The sequence below is a fragment of the Eriocheir sinensis genome, chromosome 6 (assembly GCF_024679095.1).
Source record: "Eriocheir sinensis breed Jianghai 21 chromosome 6, ASM2467909v1, whole genome shotgun sequence".
NCBI lineage: Eukaryota > Metazoa > Arthropoda > Malacostraca > Decapoda > Varunidae > Eriocheir > Eriocheir sinensis.
In genome coordinates this window covers 21,643,764-21,654,879 of record NC_066514.1, presented here as the reverse complement: position 1 = coordinate 21,654,879, position 11,116 = coordinate 21,643,764, and the positions used below count along the sequence as shown (strand labels likewise).

The following is an 11,116-nucleotide window of genomic DNA, read 5'->3' as shown; positions in this document are numbered from 1 at the left end:
GCCGTTGGACCGTCGCTGCTACACGGTAAAGCCACAAATTTGGCCCGTCGCTGCTACACGGTAAAGCCACAAATTTGGCCCGTCGCTGCTACACGGTAAAGCCACAAATTTGGCCCGTCGCTGCTACACGGTAAAGCCACAAATTTGGCCCGTCCTGCTACGGTAAAGCCACAAATTTGGCCCGTCGCTGCTACACGGTAAAGCCACAAATTTGGTCTGCTGCTGCTACACGGTAAAGCCACAAATTTGGCCCGTCGCTGCTACACGGTGAAGCCACAAATTTGGCCCGTCGCTGCTACACGGTAAAGCCACAAATTTGGCCCGTCGCTGCTACCGGGTTAATGAGTGCTCCAGCGAGTTGTGACTAAAAAACATTATCAGTGATGCATTCAAGCATAAAAACAATTCCAAACGGCTTGACCCACTGTTCCAATAAAAACACTCAATACTACAGAGGACGAACCAATAAATGTTACTCACAAATCCCTGAACCCCCCCACAATAAGGCTGTGCAGTGTGGCCCCCCCTCAAAACTACAAGTGAATTTTGTGCGCATCAACACTAAGGGCTGCTGTCACAGTCACTTTGTTTGTTTTGATCGTTACCAATGGTGGTGATCGACGCTATAGTTTTCCACGTGAAACTGGCCGATGGGGTAGTGGCAGCTGCAGAGGAAGCGAGAGGTGTTGAGAGTGTGTAGTAAGGTGCGGGGCTAGGCTAACCCCGCGCAGCCAGTTTTACGTGGAATTACTATAGTGGTGATCGCCGCCATTGGTAACGATCAAAACAAACAAAATGACTGTGAAAGTGGCCCTAACTCAGCAGCTTGTCCATCACTAGACACAACACAAGAAGCACAACAGCCAATCCCTTATCCAGACAGCCAGCCTAGCCACAGCACTCAGCCTGCCAGCCAGTCAACCAGCTACTCACGTGGTCTGCCCACCAGCCTGCCATCCCATCCACAGCCAGACATTATAAAGCCAAGCTGAACCAAGAAGCAAGCCAACTAAAGTTTGAAGCCCCCACAATCCAAGACGTCCCTACAAAGCAAGCAAGTCACCTGCCCATAACTCCATGCTTACAAGCTACAGAGAGGAGGCCCACCACAACCTGCTAACACCTCTTGCAGCAGCTTCACTACCCTGACCTCCACCAGACCCTCTGCTTGACCCTCTTAGGCTGGGCTTGTGAGGAACTACTCAGCTCAACAGTATTCATTTATCAGAGATAATATTTCCTTTTCCCTTTATTTTGTGTAACAAATTATCTTCAGTAAAATTAATTAACCAGTTACAATACTTTAGTGATTATTAAATATTATTTTCACAGCTCGAAGTGACATCATCCCACAACAGGCATAACCTCACCCTGTCACCTGACCTGTACACACATACTTTACATCCCAGTCAGCTGACTGATTTTTCTCTCTTGGTTTATATTTCTTTAGTTTGCAGTTAAATATTTATTTGCATTATCCCAAGTGAAAACAATATTTTTTCTATATTACCAATATTACAAAAACTACCTTCTCTCCACTAATTTTCCTAGTTCTACTTTTATGCCTTGTGCTAAAAAATGACAAGCAGTTACTATTGTCAAACTATTTCAAAAAGTCCATTTGGGTGTTCGATTCAGCAAGTCCTTTCCTCCCCTCTGCTCTGCCACACAGTCCCAACACCTATGCCTTCCTCTCATATGTTACCTATAGGTAACATATGAGAGGGAAAAATAGGTGTTGGACTGTGTGGCAGAGCAGAGGGGAGGAAAGGACCCGTGTAATCAAACGACTAAATGGACTCTTTGAAATGGTTTAGTTAGTAGAGAAGTATCACCAAAACAGGAGCCTTCAGTTCCATCAAGGACACACTGCATTATAGAGTGTTGTGTGACACAAAGCACATTCCTAAACAAACACTCCCCACCATGCCAAGCAAAGAGAACTCCGCCCTTCCTCCTTCAGCAGCAACTATATTCATGACAACCCCAAATGTCATGACTTCACAGTGACATGAGGCAGTATGGATGTTTCCACTTTCCTCAGTAACATAGATGGTATCATAACAAAACCCTGCTTGACACAGATGAGGAAAAGATAAATGCGCTACTAAATAGTGTACATTAACCCGGTAGCAGCGGGGATCATGTTTCTTAATGGTCCCTCTAAGCAAGAAAAACGAGAAAAAATCACCCCTCACACAAACCATTTCATAATATATATCAAAGCATTTGTGATCAGATTATGTATCATCTATTTTTTGGGGTTAAAATCATGGCACAAATCTGGCCCGTCGCTGCTACCGGGTTAAAGCAATTATCTGGCACATTTATTTAAAACGAGTGATTATTTTTCACAATGTACTCATATGAATCACTCCACAAGCAGTGTATTTTAGTATTCATGGGTTGTTCTAAACTAGGTCTAGTGTCTACTATATTTAAAATGGCAGAAAACTATAGGAATGGTTCAGTAAAGGCATTCATTCATGCTTCTGTTCACCACACCTCCAAAGTGTTCATTCTGGAGTATGTGACAGAATACATACCTGAAAATGAGAGACAGCAGCCATTAGTTAGGGCTAGGAAGAAGTGGAATGGGTGCGTGATGGAGGATATGAATGTATTGGGGATAGAGGAAGAAGATATGGCACAAGATCAGGAGATGTGGAGAACAGTGGACAGTGCTTCAGTGTGGTCAAAATATAAGAAAATAACACTGGGGAGTTTGTCATCTTTTTGCTTACCTGGACTTGCTAATGTATGTCAGCGATGAGATCTTGGCTAAACTGCACGTAAATGAAGGACTCAGAGCCAAACCTTCATTCTGGAGTATGTGACAGAATACATACCTGAAAATGAGAGACAGCAGCCATTAGTTAGGCCTAGGAAGAAGTGGAGTGGGTGCGTGATGGAGGATATGAATATATTGGGGATAGAGGAAGAAGATATGGCACAAGATCAGGAGATGTGGAGAACAGTCTTCGCCCGTCCAACCCCATCTTAAATGGAAAAATATGGATGTTAAACGACACATGAGATGCATACTCCATACGAGGGTGGACAAGGCCTCTATAAATGGAAAGCATCTGTGTGGGGGAGAAGAACTGGCGGAGACGATACTGAACACCCAACCTCGAGGAAGCTGATTTAGTGAGAGAAGAGATGTGAAGTTTCCAGTTGAGATTTTGAGCTAATGATAGACCAAGGATATTTAGTTATAAGGAAGGTGACAGCTGAGTGTTATCGAAGAATAGGGGATAGGTATTTGGAAGACTATGTCGAGTTGATAGGTGGAGAAATTGGGTTTTTGAGGCATTGAAGGACACAAGGTTCCTTCTGTCCCAATCGGAAATGATAGCAAGGTCTGAGGTTAAGCGTTCTGCAGCCTCCAGTCTGGAGTCAATGTAATTCCTGTTGTGATGGTCTTCTATTGAAAGAAGTTGAATAATGCAGAGTGGAGTCGTCAGCGTATGAGTGGATAGGACAGTTTGTTATGGAAAGAAGATCATTGATGAATAACAGGAAGAGAGTGGGTGATAGGACAGAGCCCTGTGGAACACCACTGTTGATAGGTTTAGGGGAAGAGCAGTGACCGTCTACCACCGCAGAGATAGAACGGCCAGGAAAGGAAACTGGAGATAAAGGAACAGAGAGAGGGATAGAATCCGAAAGAGGGCAGTTTAGAAAGCAAAGACTTGTGCCAGACTCTATCGAAGGCTTTCGATATGTCTAGCGCAACAGAGAAAGTTTCACCGAAACGACTAAGAGAGGATGACCAAGAGTCAGTTAAGAGAGCAAGAAGATCGCCAGTAGAACGCCCCTTGCGGAATCCATACTGGTGATCAGATAGAAGGTTAGAAGTGGAAAGGTGCTTTTGAATTTTCCGGTTAAGGATTGATTCAAAAGCTTTAAATAGACAGGAAAGTAAAGCTATAGGGCGGTAGTTTGAGGGACTGGAGCGGTCACCCTTCTTAGGCACAGGCTGTATGAAAGCGTACTTCCAGCAGGAAGGAAAGGTAGATGTTGATAGGCAGAAGTGAAAGAGTTTGACCAGGCAGGGTGTCAGCACAGAAGCACAGTTTTTAAGGACAATAGGAGGCACTCCATCAGGTTCATAAGCCTTCTGAGAGTTGAGGCCAGAGAGGGCATAGAAAACATCGTTCTTAAGAATCTTAATAACAGACATAAAAGGGTCAGAGGGGGGATGAGTAGGAGAAATATGCCCAGAATCGTCCAGAGTGGAGTTTTTACAAAAAGCTTGAGAAAAGAGTTCAGCCTTAGAGATAGATGAGACGGCGGTGCTGCCGTCAGGGTTAAGGAGAGGAGGAAAAGATGAAGAAGTAAAATTGGAGATGTTTTTGGCTAGAAGTCAGAAATCCCAGGAAGAATTAGAAAAAGCAAGGTTTTGACATTTTCAATTAATGAAAGATGTTTTGGCAAGTCAAAGAATAGATTTGGCACGATTCCAAGCGGAAATGTAAAGATCATGGTTAGCGGGAGTTTGAAGGCTCTGGAACCTTTTGTGAGCTGCCTTTCTATCTTTGACAGCACGAGAAGAAGCGTGATTAAACCAAGGCTTTTTAGCATGAGGAGTAAAGAACGTACGTGGAATGTATGCGTCCATTCCAGAGACCTCTGTGATGCGCTGGGCACACACAGAGGGGTCTCGCTCCTGGAAGCAGTAATCATTCCACGGGAAATCGGAAAAGTACATCCTCAGGTCGTCCCACTGAGCTGAAGCAAAATGCCAGAAGCAGCGCCTCTTCGGTGGGTCCAGAGGGTGTACAGGAGCGATAGGACAGGATACAGAAATAAGGTTGTGATCGGAGGAGCCCAACGGAGAGAACAGTTTGACAGAGTAAGCAGAAGGGTTTGAGGTAAGGAAGAGGTCTAGTATGTTGGGCCGGTCTCCAAGACGGTCGGGAATACATGTAGGGAACCAACTACTCTAGATCGTTGAGGAGAGCAAAGTTGCTTCATGAATGTGATAAAGTAAAAACCATGACTTCCTGCAGAGAATTTTACTGTGTTAATCTACCTTGATTCTAATACACACATAACATGTATCATACAGTCTAAAGTGGTAGAGCTCCATTGTGCTAATGCAAAATTGCTGTGTGGATACTTATATTTATGAGCATGAGTCTACTGTAATATAGTTTGACCATTTGTAAGTGTGAAGTGTTCAAGTGCATTTAAGTTGTCTCCTTCACAGAAGTGTTCAGGTGTGCTATGGTTCTTTTTTACACTTTATAATGAGAGTATTTTAATAATAATGTTTGTAAAGATTTTATCCAAATGCTTCATGAATGTGATAAAGTAAAAATCATGACTTCCTGAAGAGAATTTTACTGTGTTAATCTACCTTGGTTCTAACACACACACACACACACACACACACATTCACACATATACACACACACACACACACACAAACACTGAGCACTGAGCTATGGAATAGACTGGAGGAGGAGGTGGTTTGTGCGAGAAACATTCATGATTTTAAGGAAAAATTGGATAAGAGTGGATATGGAGACGGGACAGCGTGAGCATAGCTCTTTTCCCGTATGTCACAACTAGGTAAATACACACACACACACACACACACACACACACACACACTACTTTTACTCAAAATTTTACTCAAGAGTGACAGACAAAATACAGGAGAGGGACGGATCAATGGGTAGATTGCGTGTACGTGGACCTGAAAAAGGCTTTTGATAAAGTTCCACACACAAAATTACTATGGAAGCTGGAAAATAAAGAAAGTTTGAGAGGGAAAATGAAGATGGAAAGTTACTTAAGGGGAAGAGAGATGAGAACAGTGGTTAAAGGACATGAAATTGGAATGGAGAATTGTAGATAGTGGAGTGCCTCAAGGATCGGTTTTGGCACCAATACTTTTCCTGGTAAATATAAATGATATGCCGGAGAAAGTAAGCAGTTATATGAGCCTGTTTGCAGATGATGCGAAATTGCTGAGACATATAAGAAACAGTAAAGACTGTGAAATTCTGCAAGAGGATTTGAATAAGATTTGGGCCTGGAGTATGAAATGGGAGATGGAGTTCAATGTGAAGAAATGTCATGTAATGGAAATGGGAAAGAGTGAAGGGAGACCAAAATGGACATATAGATTGGGAGATGGAATGAGGAATGAAAGTGTGTATGAGCGTTTTGGAATGTGCCACGTGGGTGAAGGGAAGAAGTGTGGAGTGGTGGAAGAAGTGAAGCGACAGACTTTAAAGTGGTTTGGCCACATGGAGCGAATGGAGGAGAGTAAGATGACCAGCAGGAGGGTGTACCTATGTGACGACCTAGCTCCAGTGAAATGGAGAGATAGGGTGCAGGAGTGTGTAAGGGAGAGGGGGTGAAAGATCCAGAGAGATGGAAACTCTTCTGCCGTGGCCATCCCCTGGTGGAAGCTCCTAGGAGCAGGCATCACAGATGAATGATTGAAACACTCGGAAACTTCGCGTGGTCACATCACAAAACAATAGGATGTTTACTTTCACATACGTTTTTTTCTTCACATCCTGAAACTTACACGGTTGACCTGTGCCATATAGATACACAGAAACTTACCGTACCTAGAAATAAAGCCGGAGCACTAAATCTTGTATATACATTCCCTCCGAGAGTAAGTGAGGGTGAGAACAATGAAAGCTGCAAATTAACCATTTTTGGAGACACTGAGAGCGAAACCCGAAACTACTCAGTACGTGATTCCATATGGCACAGGTCGACTGATCCAGGGTTAAGCATTTATCCACCTCTGACCTTCTTTCTGATCGCTAGTCCGGGTTCCGCAAGGGGCATTCTACTGGTGATCATCTTGCTTTCTTAACGGACTCTTGGTCATCCTCTCTTATAGCCATTTTGGTGAAACTTTTGCGGTTATGCAAGACATATCAAAAGCCCATGATAGGGTCTGGGAAAAATCTTTGCTTTCCAAACTACCTTCCTACGGATTCTCTCTCTCTCTCTCTCTCTCTCTCTCTCTCTCTCTCTCTCTCTGTACCTTTATCTTCAGTTTCCTTTCTGGCTGATCTATCTCTGCTGTGGTAGACAGTCACTGTTCATCCCCTAAACCTATCGACACAAGTTGCTGGGAGGTTTCATGGCCTCTGGATTGACGGGATTCATGTTTCCAGCCTCATTTTGTTGTGTTCACGACACGTATACGCTACTGGTGGCCCGTCTGAAGACAGAAATGCCATATCTTTGCTGCATTGTTGGGTGTGGTAATAAGTCTGACCACTCACTCGGACTAAGGAAACACTGTCTACTCGTTATTGTGTATGACTGAAACATTATTCCCACCCGTCATGAAGTGCTTTCCACAGACTCTCCAGTGTTCAGGGTTTGAAGTCTGGGCCCTGGAGATCCTCGCTAACCATAGACTTATCCTTTGAGCGATCAACTCTCTCCGCTCACCTTGCCGCCGCGTTGGAGTTTAGGCACGCGGTAAAACGATAAGTCTCTGGTTAGCGAGGATCTCCAGGGCCCAGACTTCAAACCCTGAACACTGGAGAGTCTGTGGAAAGCACTTCATGACAGGCGGGAATGATGTTTCAGTCATACACAATAACGAGTAGACAGTGTTTCCTTAGCCCGAGTGAGTGCTTGCCGTGTCAACATATATTAACACACCTGCAGATTCAGATAGATCATTCCAGTGGTGCCAAGCAAAGATTTGTGACATTGCAGGACAATGAAGTGACTTTTCACTAAAGTTATTTATAGCCTTTATTAATTAAGAGTCCATTCCTCATGGCTAGATTTAGTAGTGGCCAGCCCCAAAAGTTATTAATGTATGGTAGGAATGATCGAGTGATGATAAATGTTGGTACTTTGATACATTAGTTATTAGATATGTTGCCAGCCTCATTGTTAAAGTATTAGTTACTGTTAGATAGGGGGGCTCCCGTGCGCTTCGGCGGGGTGCTAGAGCGTAGATTCGAGCACAGACTTATATACTAGAGTCCAGGGGTTCCCAAACTGGGGTACATGTACCCCCAGGGGTACATTTGCACGTTTCAGGGGGTACATTTGGTCTGAAGGAAACAATTACTTGCACAATACATGGTGTTGTAATCTGCACTCAGATTGCACTTTTCTCATTTTCTTTGTGTTGATTAGTATATAAGACAGCGCTAAAGAGCAGTACATTTCATTATTATAAAATAAGAAACACAGGGCGGCAGTTATTTTTAATTCGTCCGCGCTCATGTTGAGTTAGTGCGATGCATTAAAATAAGAATACCTGAGTTTTGTTCATTAATGTTTTGGATAATAATAATAAAAAGGTATGTATTGTATGTGCTGGATCAAAATATCAGTTACCTTAGTAATTGCTTTATTTCTGTTTTCATCATTTAAGCTGCCTATGTAATCTAAACATGAAGACATCTTATAAACTTAAAATATCAAAATATTTAAATGTCCTTTTTTACTATCAAGCTTAATTTTTAGTGTTAGGGGTACATGGGAACCTATAAAAAGAGTCTAAGGGTACTGAGGAACAAAAAGTTTGGGAACCCCTGTACTAGACGGTTCAACTCTAATCTCTCGCCACGGTGACAGGTGAAGCCACTGCTCCTGCCTGTAACTCTGTGGTCGGCCGCCATAGGGTGAGCACTTGTCCCCTACCACTACCATTGTATCTTTTTAGTTTCCTGGTGCTATTGACACATGTATCCTTAGTTGTATAATCACACTCTGTACTGCCTGGGGGTTGGGATGGCATGCTCCTCCCTTCTCCTTTGTTGTTTCACTTGCAACAATAAACTATCAATCAATCAATCAATAAGGTAGTGTATAAACATTTTTGTTCACCTCTTTTGCTTCAACTCCGTGTCATTCATGCACTTTTTATTGCATTAGATTTTCGTTTAGAGTTTCAAATTCAGCACATATGCATTTTTCCGATTCAGATGGTATATGACATGTACCAATGTAACAATAATCAGGGGGTAATAAATGGACAAGAAAATAACAAGTCTATCTGACAGAGGATCGCCGAGGCGCTGCTGACTTGATAATAGCAGACATAACTGTGTGATGTTAAATTTCTCTCAGTCTCGCCATCCGTCACCCTAAGATGGCCGCCAGTTGCTTCAAAATCCAGGCTCTGGGAATCCTCTATGTATTTAACTCTGTGGATTCGAGACCTGCCCGGTGCCATGGGGGTGTAAAGATGGGCTCTTTCCGACACCCTCAGCCCCGTTGTTGGGCCTCCTCCTTGAAAGAATTGGGCATCTCTCTACCAGCCGTCTGGGGGGTTGTGCGGCATACACCGCCTTCCTCCCTTGGGGTACATCCCCAACAACAACAACAATAAAAAAAATAAAAAAAGCTTAGATATGCACACTCGCTTTGTGAATGACCAACCCCCTAAATGTGGGTTAGCTTGTGTGGTAGGTAGTACAAGTGCAGATGAATGTTGGCACTTTCTAAAACATCACTTATTGTTAAATATGTAGATAAAGTCTTTGTTGAAGCACTATGTAGTCATTGTGAGGTGTGTAGACAGTGCGTATCTTTGTGAAAGCCATTTCTTCCTCTAATGCTTGCTTTGGTTTCCACGTAAGGCTGTCGTGTTTTAGGGCAACTAAGCCTGACTTGTATAAGAGACCATCCTCTTATAATAAGTCCTGTCCAGCAGAGAGCGAAAAATAATATTTGCAGTACTCCATTTACTACGATTCCCCAACGAGGCACGGTCTCACTCACTCACTCGCTGGTCCCCCAGCAAGGATAAACTGTCACACGAGGCGGCCATGTTTACTTCGTGACGTCACGAAAACGTCACAAGCTCACGTGAGTGAAAATACTCTATTGGGGTCAGGAGAGATATAGCACTAGTTTGGCTGTTGGAAATAACTGTGACGGGAGTGCTCCCACTGCTTCTTTAAGGCCCGTCCGCACGATCGAGCTAGCTGTGCCCTCGAGCACAGGTGAGCGGTCTGCCTGTTGACGGGCTTACCGCTTGTGCCCGCTGAAAAACTCCTAGGTTTTCAGCGGGCACAAGCGGTAAGCCCGTCAACGGGCAGACTGCTCGCCTGTGCTCGAGGGCGCACTCCTCGATCGTGTGGACGGGCCTTTATATAGCCAAACACCCGGAGATTGATTGACAGTTATTGCTACAGGTTTCGTCACCAGGAGCAGGCAGCTAGATGAACTAGGGCGAGTTGTTTGTCTAGAAGTTAAATGGTAACAAGGGGCTCAGTTTGACGAACATAAAGCACAGGTATGAAATAAATTGTAGCAGTTGTAACAAGGGATTCAGTTTGGCGAACATAAAGTAGAGGTGTGAAAGAAAGAAATAGCAGCAGTTATATATGTTACAGCTCAGTCACAAATCCTTCATAAAAGTCACTCAAACACTTACAATTACTGGCGAATATAATGCATAAAGCAGCGAGTCACCACGGTGTCGGTTATACGTGTAGTTACAGTAACGGGAAACTCAGAGTTGAAGTCAGGTGGACTTGAACACTTGAACCTGCTGGGCTGTAACCTACTCGTCACCTAATCGTCCTGCTGGTGTGTTGAGCGACAGGGAGAAGCGGAGAGACTGGTGCGAGATGGGAATCAGCCTTATAACGTCCCGTTGGTCTCGAGCGGAGGCTGGTTCGAGACAGTGAGAGGCCGGCCAGCTACGAATAAGACGGCTGCGGGCAGTGAGTGAGAGGCCGGCTCGTTCGAGATGACCGCTTTGAAGCAGTGAGGGTGAAACACTTAATAGTGTGTGTGTGTGTGTGTGTGTGTGTGTTTCATGAGTGGGGCGAAACTTCAGATTGCCCTAAAACACAGGTATACAACATAGGAGAAAGGAGGAACCTGCCATCCCAACCCTAAGACAATACACAGTGTGATTGTACAACTATTAAAAATCTGTAGGTAGCACCATGAAACTAAAAAGGTATAATGCCTAGAGGATCGCCGACATCGTAGGACGCCAAACGACCAAAAGTCGCAGCTAGTATTCCCAGTTGTCGTGCGGCGCCGAACTGGGTGGTATGCACGTACGTGAATCGAAGGAGATCATTATAAAAAAATGACCATTTTCCACAAATTAAGGGGGCTCGTAAAGAGATCGAATGGACTC

General features: G+C 44.0%; 1 long non-coding RNA gene across 1 annotated transcript; it reads right to left on the bottom strand.

Moving 5' to 3' along the window:
- Positions 1–188: 188 nt before the first annotated feature.
- Positions 189–10,605, bottom strand: LOC126990147 (uncharacterized). The gene is made up of 3 exons (XR_007744077.1): positions 10,397–10,605; positions 2,745–2,849; positions 189–2,546 (listed from the first exon to the last, which is right to left on the bottom strand). It is a non-coding gene; the product is annotated as an uncharacterized LOC126990147 (long non-coding RNA).
- Positions 10,606–11,116: the final 511 nt, after the last annotated feature.